Here is a 23,422-nt window from a genome sequence, read left to right as displayed (position 1 = left end):
CAAATCCCATAAATAAGTTGCCGACAAGTGAGATGCTTGGGGAGTAGTAAGTAGAGGCCAGTCTCGAACCCACCCTTGTCCTTCCTTCAACTGGTATCAGGAGGGGTTGGTTTCTTATCTTGAACTGCATTCTGTCCATATCCAGCCGGAATGGATATGAAGTGCATGATGGTCTAACCAACGTCTCATGATCGCTTTCTATTCTACGCTGCCTACTCTAAACTTTAAAATTTCCTTCTCCAAACTCTCTCTAATTTTCATTTCCAGCGTCAGCTCCCCGAGCTATTTAAACGCCACAAAAAAAAAGAAAAAAGAAAGGTCAAAACTTCAAGACCTTGTCATCTGGAACCAAGATCAAGCGCATTATTTACAATAAAGATTTTGGTATTTGGATTTTGATCTGGTGAGATGTGGTTTATAAAAACAAAAAAATAAAATTGATCCTGGATTGCACTAGACCAGCGGTCGGCAACCTTTTGAGACAGAAGAGCCAAAAATTGCAAATTAAGGAAATGTCCAAGTTTCAAAGAGCCGCAACTCATTTTATCCTTACTACAAAAAATGGTGATCGCTAAGATACATTGCATCCTGATGTTAACTCAGTTTAAGTACCATTTTCCACAACGCCACAGATTTTCGTTGTTTATTGGCAAACGGAAGCGATTATCATTCTTCTGAATCAATACATTTTCATAACTGTACTACAGCTCAGTAACGTTGAAATTTGGCGATTTACCATTGTGACCTGATAAAATTGTCATTTGAAACTTTGGTGCAATTCTTTCCTCACACCTATTCCCAGATAAAAAAAATAGACTTTCGATGTGTTTTGTTGAAATATTAAAAAGAAGCATTGAAAATTTTATATCTTAAAAATGCATACTACAAGATGTAAATTAATATAAAAAAAAAAACTATACGAGGGTTTGTCTCTATTATTTTTTCTTCAAATTCTACAAATAAGCATGCGTTATGCGCATAAAACTATCATTTCAAATAGATAAATATTTTTCTGGCCTCAGAATAAATAATCCAACAAATTTTAATTCATAAATGCTCATTTTGCGGATTGAAAAAAAAAATTAGTCAAAATTTGACAAAATTTAACAATCGGTCGTGAGATGTGGTCTATAAAATGTGATTATAAAATTTCTTTCAAATTTTTTTCATTACAAGCATTCCGATTCAGCTCTCTAGTTCTCATTTTGATTTCTGATAAAATAAAAAAAATGGTTTCAATAATTATATTATTCGATAACGAAAATTTGAGTTTAAATTCTTAATTCTGTTTAAAATCGTAACCCTTCCAAGTTGTTTCTTCTCCATACTAATGAAATCTTAAAAATAATGCCTAAACCTCTGAGTTTCAAACAAATCATTTATTCAAATTGATCCTTCTGTCAAAGTTTCTATGAATTCTAATCACAAATTCATAGTTAAAATTTTTATACAATTAGTGATTTGGTATTTAATCTATTTGATTTTTTCAAACAGATATTTAAGTTTGTTGAATGAATTCTCAGTTTTCACTTGCGAATTTGTAATGTTAAACAATATAGTAGTTTGTTGGCGGTTCCCTGGCCGAAAATGTTAACCAATTTTAATGATATAAGATTCGTTGTGTGAATAATTTATTCTAATTTTTCAATATTTCAAAACAAAACAATTTCAAATATTTCAAAAAAAAATATTTTTTTAAAATATTTTAAAAATACTTTTAATTCTTGACAGATTTACTGTATTTCAGTGTATCTTGGATTTTTGGAATCCTCAAGAATAGATTCAACCGATGATGCAGAAATATGCTGGAGTCCGATGCAAGTGTTAATAGCTTTCTCGGATCTCCCATAACAATAATAAATCTTACATAATAATAGACATAGAACTTTGGCTTTGCTTCGCTGTATTCCATTTTTCAACGAACCGATTTTTTAAACTCAAATTTAAGTTTTTTGACCTTATTTATTTACATAGTATTCCGTCTCACGACATAACTTGACGAACATAATTCCTAAAATTCACTCGGTTCATAGCAACCGTTCTCCAATTTCTCGGGCACCCCACGTTCGCCAGATCACGCTCCACTTGGTCTAACCACCTCGCTCGTTGCGCCCCCGCTCGTCTTGTTCCTACCGGATTCGTAGCGAACACCTGTTTTGCAGGACAGTCGTCCGGCATTCTCGCAACATGTCCTGCCCAGCGTATCCGGCCAGCTTTCACCACCTTCTGGATACTGGGTTCGCCGTAGAGTCGCGCGAGCTCGTGGTTCATCCTTCGCCTCCACACTCCGTTCTCCTGTACGCCGCCAAAGATGGTTCTTAACATTCGTCGCTCGAATACTCCGAGTGTACGCAGGTCCTCCTCGAGCAATATCCATGTCTCGTGCCCGTAGAGAACAACCGGTCTAATAAGCGTCATATACAGGTTACACTTCGTACGAGGGCAAAGTCTTCTCGACCGCAGTTGCTTGTGGAGTCCATAGTAGGCACGATTTCCGCTGATAATTCGCCTCCGGATCTCACGGCTGGTGTCATTGTCTGCGGTCACCAGTGAGCCGAGATAGACAAAGTCTTCGACTATCTCCAGCTCGTCGCCGTCGATCATGACCTTGTTATTACTGGACAAGCGGGTTCGGTCGGTCTCGGATCCGCAGGCCAGCATGTACTTCGTCTTGGACGTATTAATCATCAACCCAATCCTTCCTGCTTCGCGTTTCAGTTTGCGGTAGATCTCCTCCACCGCCGCAGATGATCTGCCGACTATATCAATGTCATCGGCAAAGCAGATAAGTTGACTGGATCTGTTGAAAATCGTGCCCCGCATTTCGCCCACCGCTCGTCGAATAACACCTTCTAGCGCCACGTTGAACATCATGCAGGATAGACCATCACCTTGTCGAAGCCCCCTGCGCGATTCGAATGAACTCGACAATTCACCCGAAATCCGCACACAGCACTGCGTTCCATCCATCGTCGCCTTGATCAGTCTGATTAGCTTCCCGGAAAAGCCGTTCTCGTCCATGATTTTCCATAGCTCGTTACGGTCGATCGTGTCGTATGCGGCTTTGAAGTCGATGAATAGATGATGCGTAGGGACTTGGTGTTCACGGCATTTTTGGAGGATTTGCCGTAATGTGAATATCTGGTCCGTCGTAGACCGTCCCTCCATGAAGCCGGCCTGATGACTTCCCACGAATCTGTTTGCTTGTGGCGTGAGGCGGCGGAGTAGGATTCGGGACAACACTTTGTAGGCGGCATTGAGGACAGTGATCGCTCGGTAGTTCTCACAGTCCAATTTGTCGCCCTTCTTGTAGATGGGGCATATTACCCCCTCCTTCCACTCCTCCGGTAGCTGTTCTATGTCCCAGATCCGGACTATCAACCGGTGTAGGCAATCGGCCAACCTGTCCGGGCCCATTTTGATGAGTTCAGCTGCGATGCCATCCTTCCCAGCCGACTTGTTTCTATTCAGCTGGCGAATGGCTTCCTTAACTTCACTCATCGTTGGGAGTGGCTCCTCTTCGTCGTTGGCTACGCCGGCGATGTACCTTCCCCCACCGTCTTGATCTCCTGCATGTGCGCCGTTCAGGTGTTCATCGAAGTGCTGCTTCCACCTTTTGATCACCTCACGATTGTCCGTCAGGATACCCCCGTCCTTATCCCGGCACATTTCGGCTTGCGGCACGAAGCCTTTGCGGGATGCGTTGAGTTTCTGATAGAACTTTCGTGTTTCTTGGGAACGATGCAGCTGCTCCAGCTCCTCGAGCTCCTCCTCCTCCAGGCGGCGCTTTTTCTCCTGGAAAAGTCGGACTCGCTGCCTCTTCCGCTGTCGGTGATTTTCCACATTTCGACGGGTGCCTCTTTGCACTACTGCCGCCCGCGCGGCATTCTCTTCGTCCATCACCCTCCTACACTCCTCGTCGAACCAGTCGTTCCGTTGAGATCGCTCCACATAACCGATGACGTTCTCCGCAGCACTGTTGATGGCTGTTTTGATGGTATCCCAACAGTCCTCGAGAGGGGCTTCGTCAAGCTCGCCCTCTGCCGGCAGCGCTGCTTCGACCGATTGCGCGTAGTCTGCCGCGACCTCAGGTTGCTTCAGTCGCGCGATATTTAACCGAGGCGGGCGCCGGTTTCGCGTGTTGTTCACTACGGAGAGTTTTGGGCGCATCTTCACCATCACCAGATAATGGTCCGACTCGATGTTGGCGCCCCGACAGGATCTGACGTCGATGATGTCTGAGAAGTGCCGGCTGTCTATCAAAACGTGGTCGATCTGTGATTGAGTTTGGTACGGTGATCTCCAGGTGTACTTGTGTGGGAGGCGGTGCTGAAAAAAGGTACTACGTACGGCCATTCGTTTGGAGGCGGCGAAATCAATGAGTCTGAGGCCGTTTTCGTTGGTCAGCTGGTGCGCGCTGAACCTTCCAATTGTCGGTTTAAATTCCTCCTCCTGGCCGACCTGAGCATTGAAATCCCCGATGACGATCTTGATATCATGTTTTGGGCAACGGTCGTATTCACGCTCCAGCTGCGCGTAGAATTCGTCTTTGTCGTCACCGGTACTTCCGAGGTGAGGGCTGTGCACGTTGATGATGCTGATGTTGAAGAACCGGCCCTTGATTCTCAACCGGCACATTCGTGAGTTGATCGGCCACCACCCGATCACGCGCTTTTGCATCTTTCCCATCACTATAAAAGCTGTTCCAAGCTCGTGTGTGTTGCCGCAGCTCTGGTAGATGGCACGACCATCTGGATACGTTCGTACCGTGGAGCCCTTCCAGCATACCTCCTGCAGCGCTACGATGTCGAATTTGCGGCTCTTCAATTCGTTGGAGAGCACGTGGGTACTGCCCACAAAATTTAGAGATCGGCAGTTCCATGTTCCAAGTTTCCAATCGCTAGTCCCTTTTCGTCGCGTGGGTCTTTGCCGATTTCCATCCGAAATTTGTTGTTCGTTATTCGTTGCTTATGTTTTTTAGTAGTCACAGGCTCGCAAGGCCCGCAGCTAACCCCACTATCTCGCAGGAGGACCGTCGTGATGTTGCTGTTTTGGGTCCCGAACACCACCAGGACGTTGTTGCACTCCGCACGCCGCCCCTAACATGGAGAACAGACGCGTACGAAGCCCCCTAACTCATTCTGCATGCGACCAAAGCATCCACCGGGGTTGGGTACCCGATCTCCGCTAAGGTTGCTCGCACCCCAGCTAGTACCACGGGGAGGTAGAGAATCGGAGTTGCAGACAAGAGGTGATATGACCACTACCCGAAGGTTGGGTGTATGGGGTCTCGAGTTGCACATTGTCTACTTCACTAGCCACACTTTGACCTTATTTTGATCATCACTTCATAGAACAAACCCAAACCAAAATTCTGATAAAGACCTAGAAATCAAATCAACTTTTCGAACAGCCATGACGTTTTAAAAATAATTGCAGAATTAGGAATTAGGATTAGAATTAAAAAAAAAAAGATGTAAAAGTTGTAAGAACATATATTTAAGTTTATGGAAGAAAATTCTTCTTTACCAAATAAAATTTCTCCTTCGAATAAATTCTTTAAAATATTCATATTATACATGAAATTCTAAAATTAGACCAGCACTCTGCTCCCGGTTTACAAAAATATTTTTTAACAAACTTGAAAATTTTGTTCACTTGAACTTATGTTCAAAATTAGAACGAACAACTTGATTTTTTTTCATGGATTTGAAAAGGAACATTGAGAGATGGAATTCAATATGTGAAAAATTTAAAAACAAAATGTTTTAAGAAAGAAATTTTAATGCACAAAACAATTATTATCAGTATTCAAAGCATTATTTAAAGCATCATCTGATGTTCATATTTGATCAGAACGGTGGCAAAGCAAATTAAACGGATAACTTCCAATTTCTATATCAGATTTTTATGAAGAACGTTCACAGATTTCTAAATTTCAACTGGGTTGCAATCTGACAAGATGCTGTTAATTTGTTCTATTATCACTAAGATGCATTTTGGCATGCCAAGATAAGGAGCATGCAAAATCAAGGCTCACTTACCCTATTAGTTCTTTTTGAATCCTGGGAAATATTATCTGAACTGAAGGAACTTGCGTCCGTTTACTCTAGAAAATTTCGAGGATTTTCAAAATTTTCACACATTGAGCTAAAGAGCCGCAGTTATACATTCAAAGAGCCGCATGCGGCTCGCGAGCCGCAGGTTGCCGACCTATGCACTAGACAGTCACATAAAAATCCACATGATCTAGCATCCTGAAGTGTCCTTAAACACCATTCGAAAGGCTTTGAAAATTTTTAAACTGACTTTCGTTTGTTAAAATTGTTATATTATTCATAGTTTTGTAAGAAATGTTAACTACTCAGAAGGCATTCTTCCCTATCAAAAGTGTTATGTCTGATGTCCGTGATAATAAATCGTAGCTGTTACAGAGATGAGATATTTTCAATTTGCAGATTCACACCTTTAGCTGAGAACCTACATTGCATTCCATGTAGATGTCAAACGATAAGGTAAATGCAAAAGTCTTCCAATTCGCTCAAGATCGCCGTGTTAGTTGGTGCATCAGCCCTTCCCGCGCGGCGCATTTTTAACTATTATGCAAAGTAAAACGACGATAAATAGGCAGCTCGTGTTAATCGTTCAGTTATGATTGATTGACACTTTTGCTTCTGTTGCTCTCGGGCGAACGATTCGGCCAATGAGTTAATGAATATACTAAACGGTGGAACGAACAACCTCTCGCTTGTAATTCATTGGCGGCTTCTGGAGCATATACGCGAGCGTCACATTAGTTCAGCCTATACGCTAATGAAGTCTTCATGGAAAAATAAATTGTCCGATGGGTGCATTTGCATAAATAACTTCTTGTATTTCACCTTGCGTGACGTTTTCGACATACTTCACTTGAGGACTTCTGGTGTTAGCTGTCTTGTTTGTACACAACTTCGCGCGGTCCACAAATATGCCAACCGCACAAGCATTTAGGAATCAAAGCTAGGCTCCGGCCATATGTGTTGAATACTTTTGTTTTCTGCGTAGGTGTTTCAAATATTTTTATTCACTGCGTTAAAATTGTCGGGATTCATAAACTAAGGCAAATGTTTGTGGATTGTTCCTGTAGGTATGCAAAAGTCTTGAATCGAATTTGTAGATCAAATCACACAAACTGTTAGTCCATGTTGAAGAAAATCGGTTTTAAGTTTTGACCACAGACGTCATCTGTGTTTTGACGTTTCAGTGAAATTAGAAAGGTACAAATGCGGAACAGCTTTTCCGAAAAACGCGCATTAAATTTGTCTGCATGAGACATTTTTGTTACATTTTTCGAAAAGTTGTTGATTTGATTCATTAAAAATTTTATGGAATTTTCATCCTATTGCATAATTTATCCCAAAATTAATTAAAAATGAAGTAAGAATCTAACCCGATGTAACAATTCTTATATTGACTTGCCAGACCGATAACTTAACCAGTGTACCAACTGAGTCAGTTAGCAAACGAAGGTCATCTAGTTTTTCATGAGACATGGGACATGAAACGTGTGACGTGAGATATTACACCTGAGGCCTGAGTTCTTAGACATGAGAACTCAAACGTAAGATCTTAGACCTGAAACCTGAGACATAAATAACCATAAGACTTGAGACATGAGACCTGAAATATGAGACCTGGGACATGAGACCTGAGAAGTAATAAGTGAGACATAAGACCTAAATAAGACATGGAATACGGGACTTGAGACGTTTCATGAAGCTGAGACGTTAAATATGAGAAGTGAGACGTGAGAAGTGAAAAGTGAATATTGACAAGTGCGACTAGAGAACTAGAGAAAATGTGAAGAATGAAGTGAATTAAATTTTTCGTTCGAAGTAATTGAACATGAGTTTTGCATTCTTTAGCATTACTCGGTTTAAGGTTAAAATTTCTCTCTTTTTTTTCCTTCGAATCTTTTGCATGTGATTTATTCGTTTCAATCGAAAAATGCTATCTCTTCTAAAAGTCTGTCTTCTTCTACCTACGGTTGACCTCAAAGCGTACGAATCGCGGAACGCTTGTAATCAGCAATTTATTTCCAAATTCAAATTTTAAATTAATTACAGTGACACCCATGCGCGCTTATCTGCAAGCATGCTCCTGCTGCGAGACATAAGTAATTTCGAAGGCGCAGCATCCAGCAGTGTGGCATGCCTCGAGACATTACTCGAGTCCCTTGACAATGATGATGATGATCTCCCGAAAGGATCTTTTCCGCCGTTTTATTGCGCGCCTTGCGGTCCTTTCCTGAGTGACCGATACTGGGACCGAAAAATTTATTCCAGACGAAGAAATGTAGTACCTACGCATGGCAATGAAGACACATTTCGGATAACCGTCCGTCCGCTTTTTTCGGTCATCGGAGTCATATAGTCAGAAATTGCATTCGGCAAGGTACGTTTGCCAGCGAGCCAGCCAGCATCAGGGCCCAATCTTTCGTCCATTTCGCTCATTATTTCGTTTCCACACCGGGTTTTTCGAGCTTTCCAATCGAGCTCGGACAGAGGGACTCCAGCGCCGAATCATCCGAGATGTGCTTCTTATTCGGGTTTCGAATGCGCTACGAAACGGACGAACGGATACGCGAGCGGTTGATCTGTTGAGTCGAGTCGGTTTGAATATTTTCGATGTTGCAGATTTTTTAGTAAACTGATTCTGGAGGGACAAGTGGCACTTAAGAATATCGTTGGGTTTATCCTTGACGTTCGGATGGTTATCTCGTAGGAATATGTTTAACGGAAATTTTGGGATTCATCTCATAAATTTTAACTGTGAAAATATTAAATGGAAAGTGTTTGGTGTTTGAGGGAGATAAAAAATGGTACAAAGAGTTAAAACCTAAATGATCAATCGTTACTAAGTGGAACTGTGCTTTTGAAAAATAAAAATTGTTGTAATTGAATTTGTACCGCAGAGGCGGATAATTGAAGGAAAACTAGTGTCAAAACAGGATAAACGTTAGGATTACGTGTGGAATGTGATTTATTGTGTTAACTATTGACAAAAAGGATAACAAACTAACGGTAAGGTGTGGTAATTTTTTGATTTTTTGTGAAAAAACTCGTTATTTGTAAATGAATTTTCTATTCCCCATGAGTCATACACATTATATTAAAATCAATGTATAATTCTATTAACGAAGACAACACTTAAATCATAAAATATAAAATTTATGGTAATTTTTTTAAATGTTGTGCACTTTATGAAAAAAAGAAAGAGTTATTGTTTGTAAAATCGCCTTTTACAATGTGTAATGCGTTTATGTAATTCATTTCGTTAATCGATATGCACACCTCTATAACATGTTCCTGTTCCTGTTAATCTGATGAAGTCAGAACTTTAACAATCATTTAAATACTCTAAATTTTCATATTCAGAAATTTCGTTGAGATTTTCATCATGTCATATCGTTAGGTTTTTCACTTTGTGGATTTTTTGGGTTTTTTTTCTCTTCGAATGCGCGCAGCGAATTAACTTTTTACCGACGGATACTTGCCTTGTTTGAAAATTATATATTTTTTTAATAATTTACTGCAGACCTTACAACCAATTCAAAACAACTTTTTATGATCGATTTTCTAAATAATTAATTAATGTCGTTTTTATGAACTAGCTTTCAATCAAATCGTTTTATTTTAAGTTTATTTGAAATTACCTATTTCTTATTTTCTGAATTGTTTTCAAATCTAAAATAATGCTACTTAAGTTTTACAAAGATTTTATTAAATGTGATTTTGTCTTTTTCAGTATACCTTACTTTTTAACGGAATTCAATTAGTAAAGAAATACATATTACGAAATATTTGAGTAAGTTAGAAAGGTTCGAAAATTACAGAACTACAAAAAATTTATAATAGGTTTTAAACTACTAAGTTGACGAAAATCAAAAACCTGTTTTAACAACATCATTTAAAATTACAAAAATATTTGAAAAAAAGAGATAAATGTTTAGGAAATTTTATAACTCTAGACGAGGATTTCTGATTTTTTTTTTGTTTAAATATTGATAACTCAGGGAAACAGCATTTTTGGTGAAAATGTTTCAACAACTGGTTTTTGAAGATTTTTGCGTCCTGAATTCAAAATATTCATAAGGTTTTGTCTAGTTGTGGTGATATGGCGTGTGGAAATGTTAAAATTGGTCGGTTTTGGGTAAATTCGAGATTTGACAACTGACAAACAAATAAAGCTAAAAAAAAGCTAAATAACTTACTGATGTGATTAGAAATAATTCTCTGTTGGTTTTAATCTTTTACATATAGACAAATTGAGGCATAAATATGTGTGAACACGAATAACTCTTGCAGGGTTCATCCGATTTACATGGAATTTTTTTTTCTTATGTTCGTCTTTGCGCGAAGAAAACCACAAAGAATAAATTATTCCGATTTTTTTTTGAAATTTGATAACTAATTTATAGTTTTTATTCGTAGTCATGATATGCCGAAGTAGCGTATATTTCATTTTTAGTTTTCGCCAAAAAGAGCGTTTTTTTCTTTTTCCCCACTCTCAACTTCTCCGGGACTTTTTAAAAAATATGATCTGTATACAGTATCACAGTTCATGGAAAGTCCCGGAGAAGTAGAAAATGAGGAAAAAGAGAAAAACACTCTAATTGGCGAAAACTAAAAATGGCATATATGTACGTACACTTCGGTACATCACGGCAGTTTTAAGGTCCACATAATAAAATTTGACAGAAATTCTATGGAAATAATCCGAAACCTGTCCCGAATCACCCCATTTTGCGATATGAATCCAATTTCATAAAAATAAATAATCATTTAGGTACCCTCTTCTTACATTATCGTTATTTTTGTAAAAATTCAAAGGCTCCACAATGTTTGCCGGGTCAGCAAGGATTCTTTATAATTTCTTCAAAACAAAGAACAATGATAAAAATGATATCAGTTTTAGTTCCAGTTTTTTTTGTTAACATTTGAACAGTGATAACGTAATCCTGAATACCCAGTTGCTTGAAAAACTTGTATAAAATTGATTTCTCGTGATTCTCTGATATATTCTCTTCATTTTTTCTGTTAGAATTTATCTGATGCTAGCAAGCAAATACCTATGTTCTGTGAGGTGTAGTGTAGCACGATCATTTTGTCACGTGACGCCTTAAAATGTCGCGTGATAATGCGTCGCACCCAAGCTAATTTATAGCCAAGCTTGTGAAATAAGAATTTCATATTTATTGAAAATAGGAATCAGAATGCTACACAATTTTACGGGTTCTCAAAGAAAGTTCGTTCATCACATTATAAACACAATAAAGCCTAGTTTGTATGCAAATATTTGGTGATTCAATTTTATGGTTCAATTCAAGAGCAGGCGAGATTGGTTTTGGCATTAATGTTCTTAGTATAGCTTAGCTTAGTTGACTACTCAAATCCACCTTAAATCATTGAACTTGAAGTGCTTAGATATGATCTTTCATTTAAAACTTCAGATAACATATTTGATTAGACTTTGTTAAACTTACGCACTTCAAATTCCATGATCGCTAGCGTGGCTAAGCAGAACAAGTTCTACCTCACCAATGGTTGCTATACTCCGTGATTGATCGAGGCCATCAGTTTTAATTTACAATGCACAAAACACATGCTCTTCCTTTGAAAATGATTAATAACGGCGCCGGTCACGTCCTAGTAGTCAATGAGGAACAGGGTTGGTCGGCTCTTCTCAAACAACAAAGAGCCGGGAGTAACCAACACTGCTTTCAGTTCGGCTTCCGAGTGTTATCCTCTTTCGCTGATCGTGCTCCACTCGTTACCCGAGTTTACACGAGCTGTAAGTGACTCGGACGGCAAGTGTGAGAGCATTTGCATCCGAGTGGGAGAGAGAGAATTCTAAACAAAGAGCGCCCTGTGTTTCAGTCATACACCTCAGAGTAAAGAAGGAAAAAAAATATTTAGACTCCCACCACACAACGTAGAAAAAATATAAACAATTTCTACTCCGCTACCATGCCTACTGCTGTTAGCTGTTTTGAATTTTTTTTTTTTGCAAAAGGTAGCGTTCGAAGAAGAGGTGACAGGTGTCATCAAAAAATTAGGACACCGCGAAGAACAAAAAACAGGATTTTTCAGGACCCCAGAAGATTGGTGGAAATGAAATGCAGCTCTTCTTAGATTGCATAAATTAAGGCGAAATAGCGGTGCAGTATATGCCTGAATTTATGCAGCAGAAGAGATATGAAGTTAGGTGGCTTTTAGTTTATACCGAAAAACACCCTTCAAATATCATCAGAACCGAGGATTACCATTGGTTTAAGAGGTTAAACTGTTTTTATTGCAAAATCAATTGCAATTAAAATCAGGACGGCCTCTAGAAAATCAGGACACCGCTGGGAGCTTTGATTAGGAAAGTAGCATCTTTTCTCGTGAACGTACCAAGAATAAACTGAGTTAGCTCTCGAATTCTCCTCAGCACATTGCGCAACAGATTTTTCCGGAGAAGGGAATTCTCTTCATCAGCGGATATGAATACTCTCGCTCACTCTTATAAGTTGACAATCTCACTCTTCATTTCAGTGCGATTTATCTCTCCCCGCACCGATTGGGGGAGCAGACGAAAAAAATTGCACTCTCTTTCACTGGACAAGCCGATCTGAGGAGTTTTGCCACCCATGATGAGGAATGAAGGAGGGATTATTGGTAGGATACTTCACAGGAACAATTAACAACCTTCTGTCCCTTTTGGATTCCGAAGATTAATTTTGAAACAAAGGTAAGTTAATATCACCAACTGTAGAAACCATCTAGTTTTCCTACACCTCCTATGCTCCTAGATTTTCCTGAAGAAAAACTTATATTTTTATCTTTGAGACAGTGATAAAAAGTTTAAGAGTAAAGAAAAAAATGTGTTTAACTAAGGCCGGAACAAATTTCAAATCCTTATTTTTTCACTCGGAGTTAGAACATCGCGAGTGGGGGTAAAAAAAATAATGCGAAAAACAAATAAATTGGAATAAATTGCACTAAAGCTTTTATGCAACAAAATTGCATGCTAATTAATTGCACAAAACCTATAAATCAAGTAATTTTTTATCGAAAATATCAATAAAATCAAAATTATAAAAGGTGAAATAACTCCCATCTTTCAAGATGTGTTTTTTGGTCTTGTAATCTTTCGGATATTTGAATTTTTTTTTCGATATTTACATAAAATACTTGAAACTTTATTTATTCCCCCCTTCGGGTTTTTTTTTTAAATTTCTAAGGGGAGGGGGGGAAGGGGGGGGCTGGTGACAAAAGAAGAAATTGTTATTTGTTCCAGCCTAACTTGTTTTCTCAAATCTTGTTCTTGATACACTTATGTGTTTTCACAAACGATCCCTTTGATTTAAGATACTTCTATCAATCTTCGAAGATAATCAAAAGAATATGTAAAAATTATTATAGTTTTGTTAATGGATGAAGTGATTCTCCATTTTTTTCCTTTTAATATTTAATTTGTTCTGTAGGTGGTGATAACTGAATAAGATCGTTTTTGAAAACTCATCAGTGCAATTTAACTCTTTACCTCAGTTTGATATCGAGATTGCACGGAGACAAATTTACATTTTTCATTAGAATTTACATTAAAATACAAAATTCTGCTTACATGGGAAAAACTTGTCATTTTTTTAACATTGTTTGATGGAACTGCCTTGTAATAAAATTTAAAGTGAATGTTATTAGGTCGCAGTTAAAATGATCGTATTTAATGCATATTTAAAATCATTTTTCGACTAATTTTCTACCTAGTCGTTAACTGAATAGAACTGTTTGACAAAATAACTGTCGTTATTATTTTTTTCTGATTAAAAACAAATTTTAAATTGCCGTTCATCAAATTAATCAACAAAATAAAGGAATCATTTTTCATTATTGAAAATCATTGACATAATTCTGAAGGAATTTGTTATTTTGAATTTGATATTTTTTTTCTAAGAAATATCTTTGAAGTAGAGTTTTTCCAAATATCTCAAATAAAATCTGATCAACATGTTGACGAAGGAACTTTTCGGATTATTCAAAACCTTAAAAATAATTGTGCATAATTTAAAAAAAAAAAAAAACAAACAAACAAAAAAAAACTTACATAGGTGTCCGTTTTTGTTCGGTATTCTTAGAACTTTGTGGTGACCCAGGGGTGAAAAACAGAAGAGAAAGACAAAAAAAAAGCGCTCAAATGTCAAATTGATCTGATTAAATCACCAACCAGTGGGCAGGCATCAAATTTTGTTTCATTATAATGGCCATTCTTAAAACTTTTTTTTAAGTAGTTGAGAGAGTTTTCCATTGAATAAATTTACAAGTTTCACCAAAACCAAACAAACACATCATCTATAAAACAACAGCTTTGTTGATTTTGTTTGGTTCTGGCACGAATGTTTATCATAAACGATTACAAATCTTTTAAAAAAGTGCTCATTTTTCTGTCGAAAAGTAAAAAATGCTGTAAAAATGCTGCAGCAAAATTTCTATTTGCCTGACCTAGGTGCTGACCATCTTTATCTTTATCTTGCAATTATCCATCTTATAACAGAGTTTCGTCCTTATTCATCAGCATTTTTTCTCTTATAGCTTCCAAATTTCACGTTTTTGTGCAAATCGCAGCTAAAAGGAAGCATCCTTACTCCCGGAAATCGATTAAGTTAAGTTTCAAACACTTTAGACAAACTTTTTTTTCATTATAAAGTTCTTATAAATTTTCATCTTTAAAACACGTCTTTCACTTACAGGCACAGCCTACCGAGCTATTTTTTGACATTCATGTTCTTATAAGAGCAACTTCACTCGTGTTGGGAAAAAGTAGTAGAAACTTTGACACTTGTAGCACATTTTGAAAACTTTACCATGTAAACACATTTCCAAGATCTGAGGCCTTCAAGTTTTTTTACAACACGTGTTCTATTTTCGCATGCTGTGATGCAAAACTAGCTCGATTTGTATCACATACGGCTGAAATAGAAACAGTGTTGTAAAAAATTCAACGCCCAAAGATCTTGAAAACATTTCTGCATGGTAATATTTTCATAATGTTCTACAAGTGTCAAAATTTCTACCACTTTTTTACAACACGATTAAACTTGCTCTAATAAACTAATGAACGGTAGTTGGAAGAATATTGAAGCTTTCAAAAAGGGTTAGCAAGTTTAATTTCTTTAATTTTGCATAATTACTTTTTTATGCACACTCTCTGAAAGCCCAGAAAAAAACGCTTTCTCTTAAGAGAGATCTTGAGTGTCAATTTGACACTCCACAAGTTTTAGAGAACTCGTAATGTAGCTCAAATATGTTTCTCAAACAATATTCAGCGGCAACTATTCAAAGTCTAAGAAATAAACTATGTGTTATCTTAGAACTAAGACCATCCAAAATTCAAGTCTTAATTTTGATTTTTCCGTCAAAACAGTCTGAATCTTATTACAGATTGCATACAAATCGTTAATTATCACATTGAATTCTGAATAAGGATTCATTATTTCAATGGATTAAATCTTAAAATTTGTATTTAAATTTGCATCTTAAATCTGAATGTATGACTGAAATTTACATAATTTTTTAACTTTTATAACAAAATAATAAAAAAAACTTATTTATGAAACCATCAATGTCAAACCTTCAATTTCTATACTAAGGTTGCCAGAATTTTTTCAGTACCTATCCGGGCCGGACAAATCCGGGCAATTTTTTATAAACACCTGGCAAAATCCAGGCATTAGATTTCAAAATTGACGACCGAAATCCGGGCAATATCCGGGCAAATTTTGTCAAAACCCAAATTTTTTTAAACAAATATCAAGAAAAAAAAATATTGTAAAAAAAGGTTTTCATCAAAGTACATCGACAGATTTTAAATCGTATTAGAGGTTTCCAAAAAACCTTTCATGATTATTTTTTTATGTAACTTGCTCAAAACAATCCGTTTTGGAGGCATAAATTATCAATTTTTGAAACACAATTTGTTTTTTTTTTGTTTTATTTGTCAAATAAAGTGAATAAATCCGGGCAACATCCGGACATTTTCCAATGAAATCCGGGCAACCGGGCCGGGCCGGCTGTTCCAAAATTTTGTATGAAATATCCGGGCAAACCCGGATAAAACCGGGAAATCTGGCAACCTTATTCTAAACTCAATGGAAATTTTGAATTAAATTCTGAATGAAGAATCCGAAATTTGCATACTTAACGTAAATTCAAAGTCTTAAAATTCAATCTGAAATCAGAAGCAAAAAATTATAAATCTAATTGAATTGTAATCATTTAAATTATCATCCAGCTATTCTGGAATTTTGAACCTCAGATTAGATTTTAAAGCTTTTTAAATATCTAAGTTCAAAATTAAAAATGTCAACTTATATATAATCTGTGAAATTCGATTTAAAGTTAAGAGTTTTGGATTTTTGTGTAGAGAAGTACATTTCGTGTGGCGATCATGAACCTTAGGGTGGAGCTAGGGTGGTCCATAAAACAAATCTATGTATTTTGAAACCGAAAGCTTGGAAGCTTAATTTGTTCCTTGGTCTAACAAAAACCAAGCTGCCAATTTGGTCAAAACTCGGACGCCATTCAAAGGAGATCCAATTTTTTTTAAATTTGGTACCATTTGTTTTAGCAGAGAAACAAAATATCATATTTTAATAACTTATAGGGGGAAGTTTTCCTAAATGCGCATATTGGGTAATATGCGTATACAGCCGATTGACGATATGGCTGGAGATTCATCATATCTAATCAGTGCAGTTTGAGGGTAATACGCTTTTAACACATGGCATGAAAAAAGTAGATTGATATATAAAGTCGAAAATATTTAAAAAATAAAACAAGATTTTTGTCAGTTTTGTTTTAATATATTGAACTTTAATTATCGTTCGTACAGATTATGTGAACAAAAATTTTAATGGTTTTTCTTTCTTATTCATCTGGAAATCGGAAATTCAACAAACTTAAGTTTTTGGCAAAGTTGTAAAAGATAAGATATTGGAATTGAAGACAGGTTCTGAATGCCCATATCAAGGCAGGTTAAATGCCTATATCAAGAAAAATAGATTAGTCTTATAATTTTTTTACTTTTTTATCATCTAAACATAAAATCTACGCTCAAATCACGATCTTACAGCGAAAAAAGAAGAACTTCATACTGATCCGATAAAAATACGATATGAACAAAATATTACCATGAAATATGGCCAAATGACATACCTAACAATGTTTCATGCAAAAGAACTAGTGATGTAAAAAATTTCACCAAAATTTCTGCCTTGACGTATGCTTAACATCCGTTTCTACCATTTTCAATTAAATAATATCTAAATATTGCAAGTGTTAATGAAATATAGCTCAAAACATAAATATGCGCATTTAGCCCGCCAGTTTCGGAAATCGACTATTTTGACTTCTTTTAGTATAAAATTTAGTATCAAGTATAGAGATTTTAACAGAAAAATTGCTCTAACGTATATAAAACAGTTGTCCGCTCATGTGTAAGGTACACCGGGGTAAGTGTGGACGGGTTTTCGTATAGTTCAACTTTAAAAAATCATTAAAAAATCAGCAGTGAAGCAATTTTGATAAATTGACGTTCAATGTGATGCAGAACATGTTGTTTACAAAAGCTGAAGAGATGAGCTCGATAGAAGCAAAGCGAAAAAAGTTATCACGTAAATCGTTATGGACGGCTGGTGTCTTCACTTACCCCGCTTTATGGGGTAAGTGTGGACGGTAGATTTTCCCTTTGATTTCTCAGGAAATTTTCATAAAAATTGTGTTTTGTCGGTTGAATACGTTACTTTATTGCTCGAACCGTCCAAAATTTTGAAAAAAGTTCATGATACTATAATTATAGTGTGTAATTTATGTTACAACACACGAGATCCGATTTTATCAAAAACACAGAACGAATGAGTACTTTACTCAAATTTTCATGATCCGAATGCTAAATATAGCTAAATAATACAACTCATAAAGGATGAAGGACAGAAAATTTAAAAAATGTGTAAACATCAAGTCTTTTTAAAGCCGTCCACACTTACCCCAGGTAGGGGTTGGAGACAAAATTTTAGTTTTTTGTAAATAAACTCTTTTTTCTTAATTTTTAACCGCCGTTTTTTTTCCTAACTGGTTTTTTGGAATGTAAGGATTGTTTCAATGTAGAGTTTTTCATCGAGAGCCAGCTAGTTTAGGAGAAATTTGCAATTGAAAAAGATGCACATCAACTCGACATCGTAGTTGAAAATAGAAAATTCCGAAAAAGTCGCTGTAAACATCCGTTATTGTCTGAATCGTATCTTTTTCACAGTTATTGGATAGATTATAAGTAAATTGAACATTCTGCATCAAAAGTTTGAAAAAATAGTGCACAGTATTGTTTTTATAGCCATCGTCCACACTTACCCCGCGTCCACACTTACCCCGGTGTACCTTATATAGTTTTTAGACTCCTATCTATTGGAATATGGGAGAAAATGAGTGCTTTCCTTAATATGCGCATATAGCCCTCCTCTCTTCTATTCTAATGACCCATTCCACGCGCCTGTCCAACATAAAGTCGTTTTTTTTTTATTTTTCATATACGTTAAAATTCATCTTACATCATTCTGAAAGTGAAATTTCAGCTTTGTTTTATATTTTTAAAAATCAAATTGAACTTAAGTATAGAATACCTGCATATAATTCAATATGTTCATTCTTAATAACAAAAATGTACTTTTAAATGGAGGCTTACAATTTTTTTAACTACACGGATTATTCTCAACAAAATCTATTTTGAACAATTTTAGATTTTTAGATCGTGAGAAAAGGGGTTTAAATTAAAGATTAACTCGAGCAAAGCACGGTGATATAAAATTTGTCTGGTAAAATTTCAACACCTAAAAGTTATCATAAAAATCATTGAAACAGTTTTTCAAAATTACGTGACACAACGCTGGATTTGGTCTAATGTATCTTTCAATGATGCCTCCCCCACTATTCGTTTTGTGATATAATGGTCGATGTGACCGATGTGGAATCTTGAATATCGAACCAATTGGCTCACGTGCTGTGCTGCTTCGTCGTTTGTTTATATTCGACGTCATATCCGGGAATATAGACAGTGCCAGTCTCATCGAAATGATACCGTATCATGTCCCATCTCGTCCCCTAAGAAATTGCGAACCGTTAAGATTAAACAATTATGGAAGGAATGAATTTTATAACCCATTTGACATCTCTTGTAGACTGTTCAACCAAGTGTATGTGTATTTTGATTTTAATATAAGTAAGGATAGTTTTAAGCGTAGTTTAAGTAACCAGTCTGTATGATATTGAGTTATCGAAGACTGATGGAAATACCCCTGGGTTAGACGACGTGAGTGGTGTGAGTCCCAGTAGCTCCCTGAAATGACATCCAAGCATATATTTACAAACATTGGTCGCTTTCCGCATGATGGTATGACTTGCAAGAATTGAGTTGAACTTTTGATAGAAGTAGTTAGTTGATTTCCCCAGTTAAATCATTTCAAGCACTAGTGAAGACGTTGCAGAAAAGTTGGATTAGAGGTGCAATTAGTATTATAGCCGATTCGGTAAGGATCATTGATTGAACAATATTTAGGAAACAGAGCAGGAGAGTTAACCCAATCATGATTCCATACACACTTAATCTTTTCTCCTGTGGTCGGGACGATTTAGTCCTGTATTTTCAACAGCTGAAATTACAGGACGATTTCAGGACAGAAAAACAGCTCAGGAAAACAACTGTCAAATTCACCTGTAGGTTCCAAACGGGTTTCTCCTGTGATGTACAGGTTTGTTATGAAAAACTTCCGAGTTGTCGAGACGGATTCTTCCCGAGAATTGTAGGAAGTTCCGAAATCGTTTAGCAGTATCCCCTTTTTAATTATTCAAAAAAAGTTCATCGTTGTTCTGTTTTGGAGAAAAAGATATCGTTTCCAAACATGAGTTATTTATTTTAAAATATTTGTTGTCATTTCATACAGAACACACATATCACTTGAAATCACTTGAATTTTAGTGGAGCCATTTGTTTGATGGTAGCAGCCTCCTTAATTGGTGAATATCTGGGCTGGCATATTTGTTCCTGCTGTTTAGCCGGGAGTTGTTGAAGCTTCCTTGCATACTGTTGCGTTTTTCCGTTCTTTCTGTTTCCATGTCAGAAAAAATCACCCCTTTGCAACGCCTCGCAGTCGAAATCGCTGACGAACGCCGGAAATTTAGCCTAGTCGAAATCGCTGACGAACGCCGGAAATTTAGCCTAAATAAAAAATAAAAATTAAAAACAAAATTTGTCCATATTTCACTAAATACTTACGAGATGCTTCCGATCGGCAATTTCATCGGCTTAATTGGCGGGAATAATCTCTTCAACGAAGCAAGTCGGCAAGGTGGGTGAATCCGATCTGCAGGGTCAAGATTTTGTTTCGATTATGCTGTCGGGAAAAAGAAAAAGAAAATTGATTTCATCGACACATTACGATACCGATGAAAATATTAGTCACCTCGCTGCTTGAATTACCGCTTCCGATCCCTCCTCTGGTTGTTTTTTGTGCCCGGAAATGCTCGCGTTGTTCTTTCCGGCCAATTTAAATTTTGGAGCTTTTGTGACGACACGATTCTGCACGATCACCGAAGAAAAAATATCAACAACAAACAGTAACCGAAATAATTACAGATAATGAAAAAAGCGCGAAAAAGCTGGAAAAGAGAAAAAAATATCTTGTTGCTTTTTTTACAGGATAGAAAGAGAAAGAAAATTTGACAAAGAATGTTTCTACCGCGTCTACCGTGATTCAGGAGAACACCTGTCCTGAATTCACGGGGTTAGTTCGAGTTCCTGTACACTCGTAGAAATGTCACCCTTGATTTCAGAAGGAATGGAGTGTCATGAGATTCGGGTGAGATTTCGTTCGAATTTCGTATGAAGTGAGCAATTTCCCTGTGATTCGAGAAGTCATTATCCCGAGGGGAATAAATGCAATCTTAGTGTGTAGGTCTAGATTAGACGTGTTGCAACGAACCTTTTGTACTGTATTTCGGGAGTTTGAGCTGTATCTGCAGAACCAGTAGTTCACAACATATCAAAATAGTGAGTACAAGCAAATTTGGTGTAACATAGATATTAATGCAAACCTACTCAACAGAGGTAATCATAGCTTGTGCTAACGGCCTTGTATAGGATTGGTTCAAAGAACGATAGGAAAAACCAAAATGTAGGTTGAAATATGTCTATCAAAAACCTCACATCAGTCACTAATAAAATCCTGTATTTATAGCTTTGAAGCGTGCAAACAGTACTGCTGTCGAGATAGTTTTTTCATTCCGAACCACAACAATCTTCAAAGATTTTGATAATGGCATCTGCAGCGCCGGCGAATAACACGGAATCCAATTGCGTCTTTTGTGATCAACCTGACACAGATCGCATGGTCGGATGCGATTTGTGTGCGAACTGGGCGCACTACGAATGTGCAGGTGTATCCGATTCCATAGCTAATCCAGACCGCACTTGGAAATGTCCGGTATGCAAACCAACACCGGCACTCGAAAGAGCACGCTCACGAACATCGGGAAGTCGTCGATCAAATGCTTCGCGTAGATCGCGTGCTGAACATGAGATAATGATGCTGAAAGAGCAGCACGATTTAAAAATGCGTGCGCTAGCTGAAGAGGAAGCTGCAAAGAAGAAAAAGGCGGAAGAAGATGAAGCAGCAAGAAAGAAAAAGGCGGAAGAAGATGAAGCAGCAAGAAAGAAAAAGGCGGAAGAAGAAAAAGAGTTGCGGAGAAAGCGATATGATATTGAAGAGGAATACATTCGAAAAAAGTATGAGGCATTAAAGGAAGCAAGTGAAGCAGGTAGCAGTGTCAGCAGCTGTAGTAGGGAGAAAGTCTCGGGATGGCTAGCAAGTGGAACCACCGGAAATGTCAGGCAAAATGCGCCAGCCGTGTGGGAGTTACCACCGCAGCTTCCCAATAGCAATGCCCCGGCCATAGTGACATCCGCTCTGTACAACGAAGCCCCAAATGTGCCAGCCCATTCATCAGCCGAAAGTAACTCGCACAATGTAACCATACCCACCTCTTCGTCCACCCCTCATGGCAGCTTCACAATTCCATCGATGATTCCAAATAGCATTCAAGCTTCGTTCCACCAGCCTGTCGAGAATGTACATCCACATCTTAATTACGGCCAAGTCCTTGCTCGTACGACCAGCAACCATAGACCCACAGAAAATTATCCGATTGTCAGTCAGGGGACGTATCTTCCACCCGCGATCCGTTGGTCGTCGACGGAAATTTCACCTACTACGGTGCTCCAAATGATCAACAACGAGCGAGAAAATCAATTTCGGAACGATTTGGCTGTCAAGACAATTATTAGGAGTACACCAAGACCTCTACCACCGCGTTTGGCTGCAATAAGAGCTGAAGCAAATATTATGACGGCCGTCTGTAGGGGATCCATTCCGTCCGCGACTACAGCTGGACCCTATGTGTCGACCGGAGTCGAACCCACTTTAAACAGTGGTAACATTGAACCACTTGCCGTTTCGTCATCGAACTGTGTACCGATCTATAGTTCTCGAAATAATTCAACCATTGATTACGCCGTACCGTTTGCCGCTGGTATTCAGGCGAACTCTACTTACGGTTTTTGTACCAACCCTACTTCGCAGCCACTGCACAGGTCTGATCTGAATCAGGACATTTCTCCCGTGGTAGTTTCTTTGGGTAAACTGACGACTGTTCAGAGAAATCAAGAACCATTAGCCATTAATCATGTCGGTAATATTTCTGCTAGATTGGGTGATCCTTCTAAGAATAACGTTCACCAGCCATTAGCACAGCAGATTTCTTCTCCAATTGCGAGAAAGGACTTGAGAGATGATCTAAACCAATATAAAATGCCATCCGCTGCTCAACTAGCAGCACGGCAGGTTATATCACGTGAGCTTCCCCACTTCGACGGTGATCCTCAAGACTGGCCACTTTTCTATGGAACCTTCCAAAATAGTACTAAAAGCTGCGGGTTTTCAGATGAGGAGAATTTGTCGAGATTACAGCGATGCTTGCGAGGACCAGCCTTTGAAGCTGTTAGAAGTAGACTCATGATTCCAGAGTCCGTACCTCTTGTGATAGATATTTTGAAACGACAATTTGGAAGACCAGACATTCTTATTCACGCACTTTTAAACGATCTCCGAAGGATTGCTCCACCTAAAGAGGATAACCTGCAATCCATAATAAATTTTGGCCTAGCTGTTCGAAATAGTGTTGATCATATGATCACAGCTAATCTATTGGATCATCTTAGCAATCCCACTTTACTGCAGGAACTTATTGCAAAACTGCCGATAAAAATGCAAATGGATTGGTCTCGATTTAAGCGCCAG

General features: G+C 37.7%; 1 protein-coding gene and 1 long non-coding RNA gene across 3 annotated transcripts in view; one reads left to right on the top strand and one right to left on the bottom strand.

Moving 5' to 3' along the window:
- Nucleotides 1–8,573: 8,573 nt before the first annotated feature.
- Nucleotides 8,574–23,422, top strand: part of LOC129746034 (uncharacterized) — an 86,778-nt gene continuing 71,929 nt past the window's right edge. The window contains exon 1 of one of the 2 annotated variants that reach the window (XM_055739453.1): nt 8,574–9,062. The gene's annotated coding sequence lies outside the window, so the exon portion shown is untranslated. Of the gene's footprint in view, nt 9,068–23,422 lie in introns of both variants that reach the window. The other variant, XM_055739454.1, reaches the window with a different exon arrangement.
- Nucleotides 20,033–20,711, bottom strand: LOC129746037 (uncharacterized). Its single transcript, XR_008737225.1, has 3 exons — nt 20,531–20,711; nt 20,344–20,461; nt 20,033–20,286 (listed from the first exon to the last, which is right to left on the bottom strand). It is a non-coding gene; the product is annotated as an uncharacterized LOC129746037 (long non-coding RNA).

The sequence above is a fragment of the Uranotaenia lowii genome, chromosome 2 (assembly GCF_029784155.1).
Source record: "Uranotaenia lowii strain MFRU-FL chromosome 2, ASM2978415v1, whole genome shotgun sequence".
Classification (NCBI taxonomy): domain Eukaryota; kingdom Metazoa; phylum Arthropoda; class Insecta; order Diptera; family Culicidae; genus Uranotaenia; species Uranotaenia lowii.
This window is presented reverse-complemented; position numbering and strand designations above follow the sequence as displayed.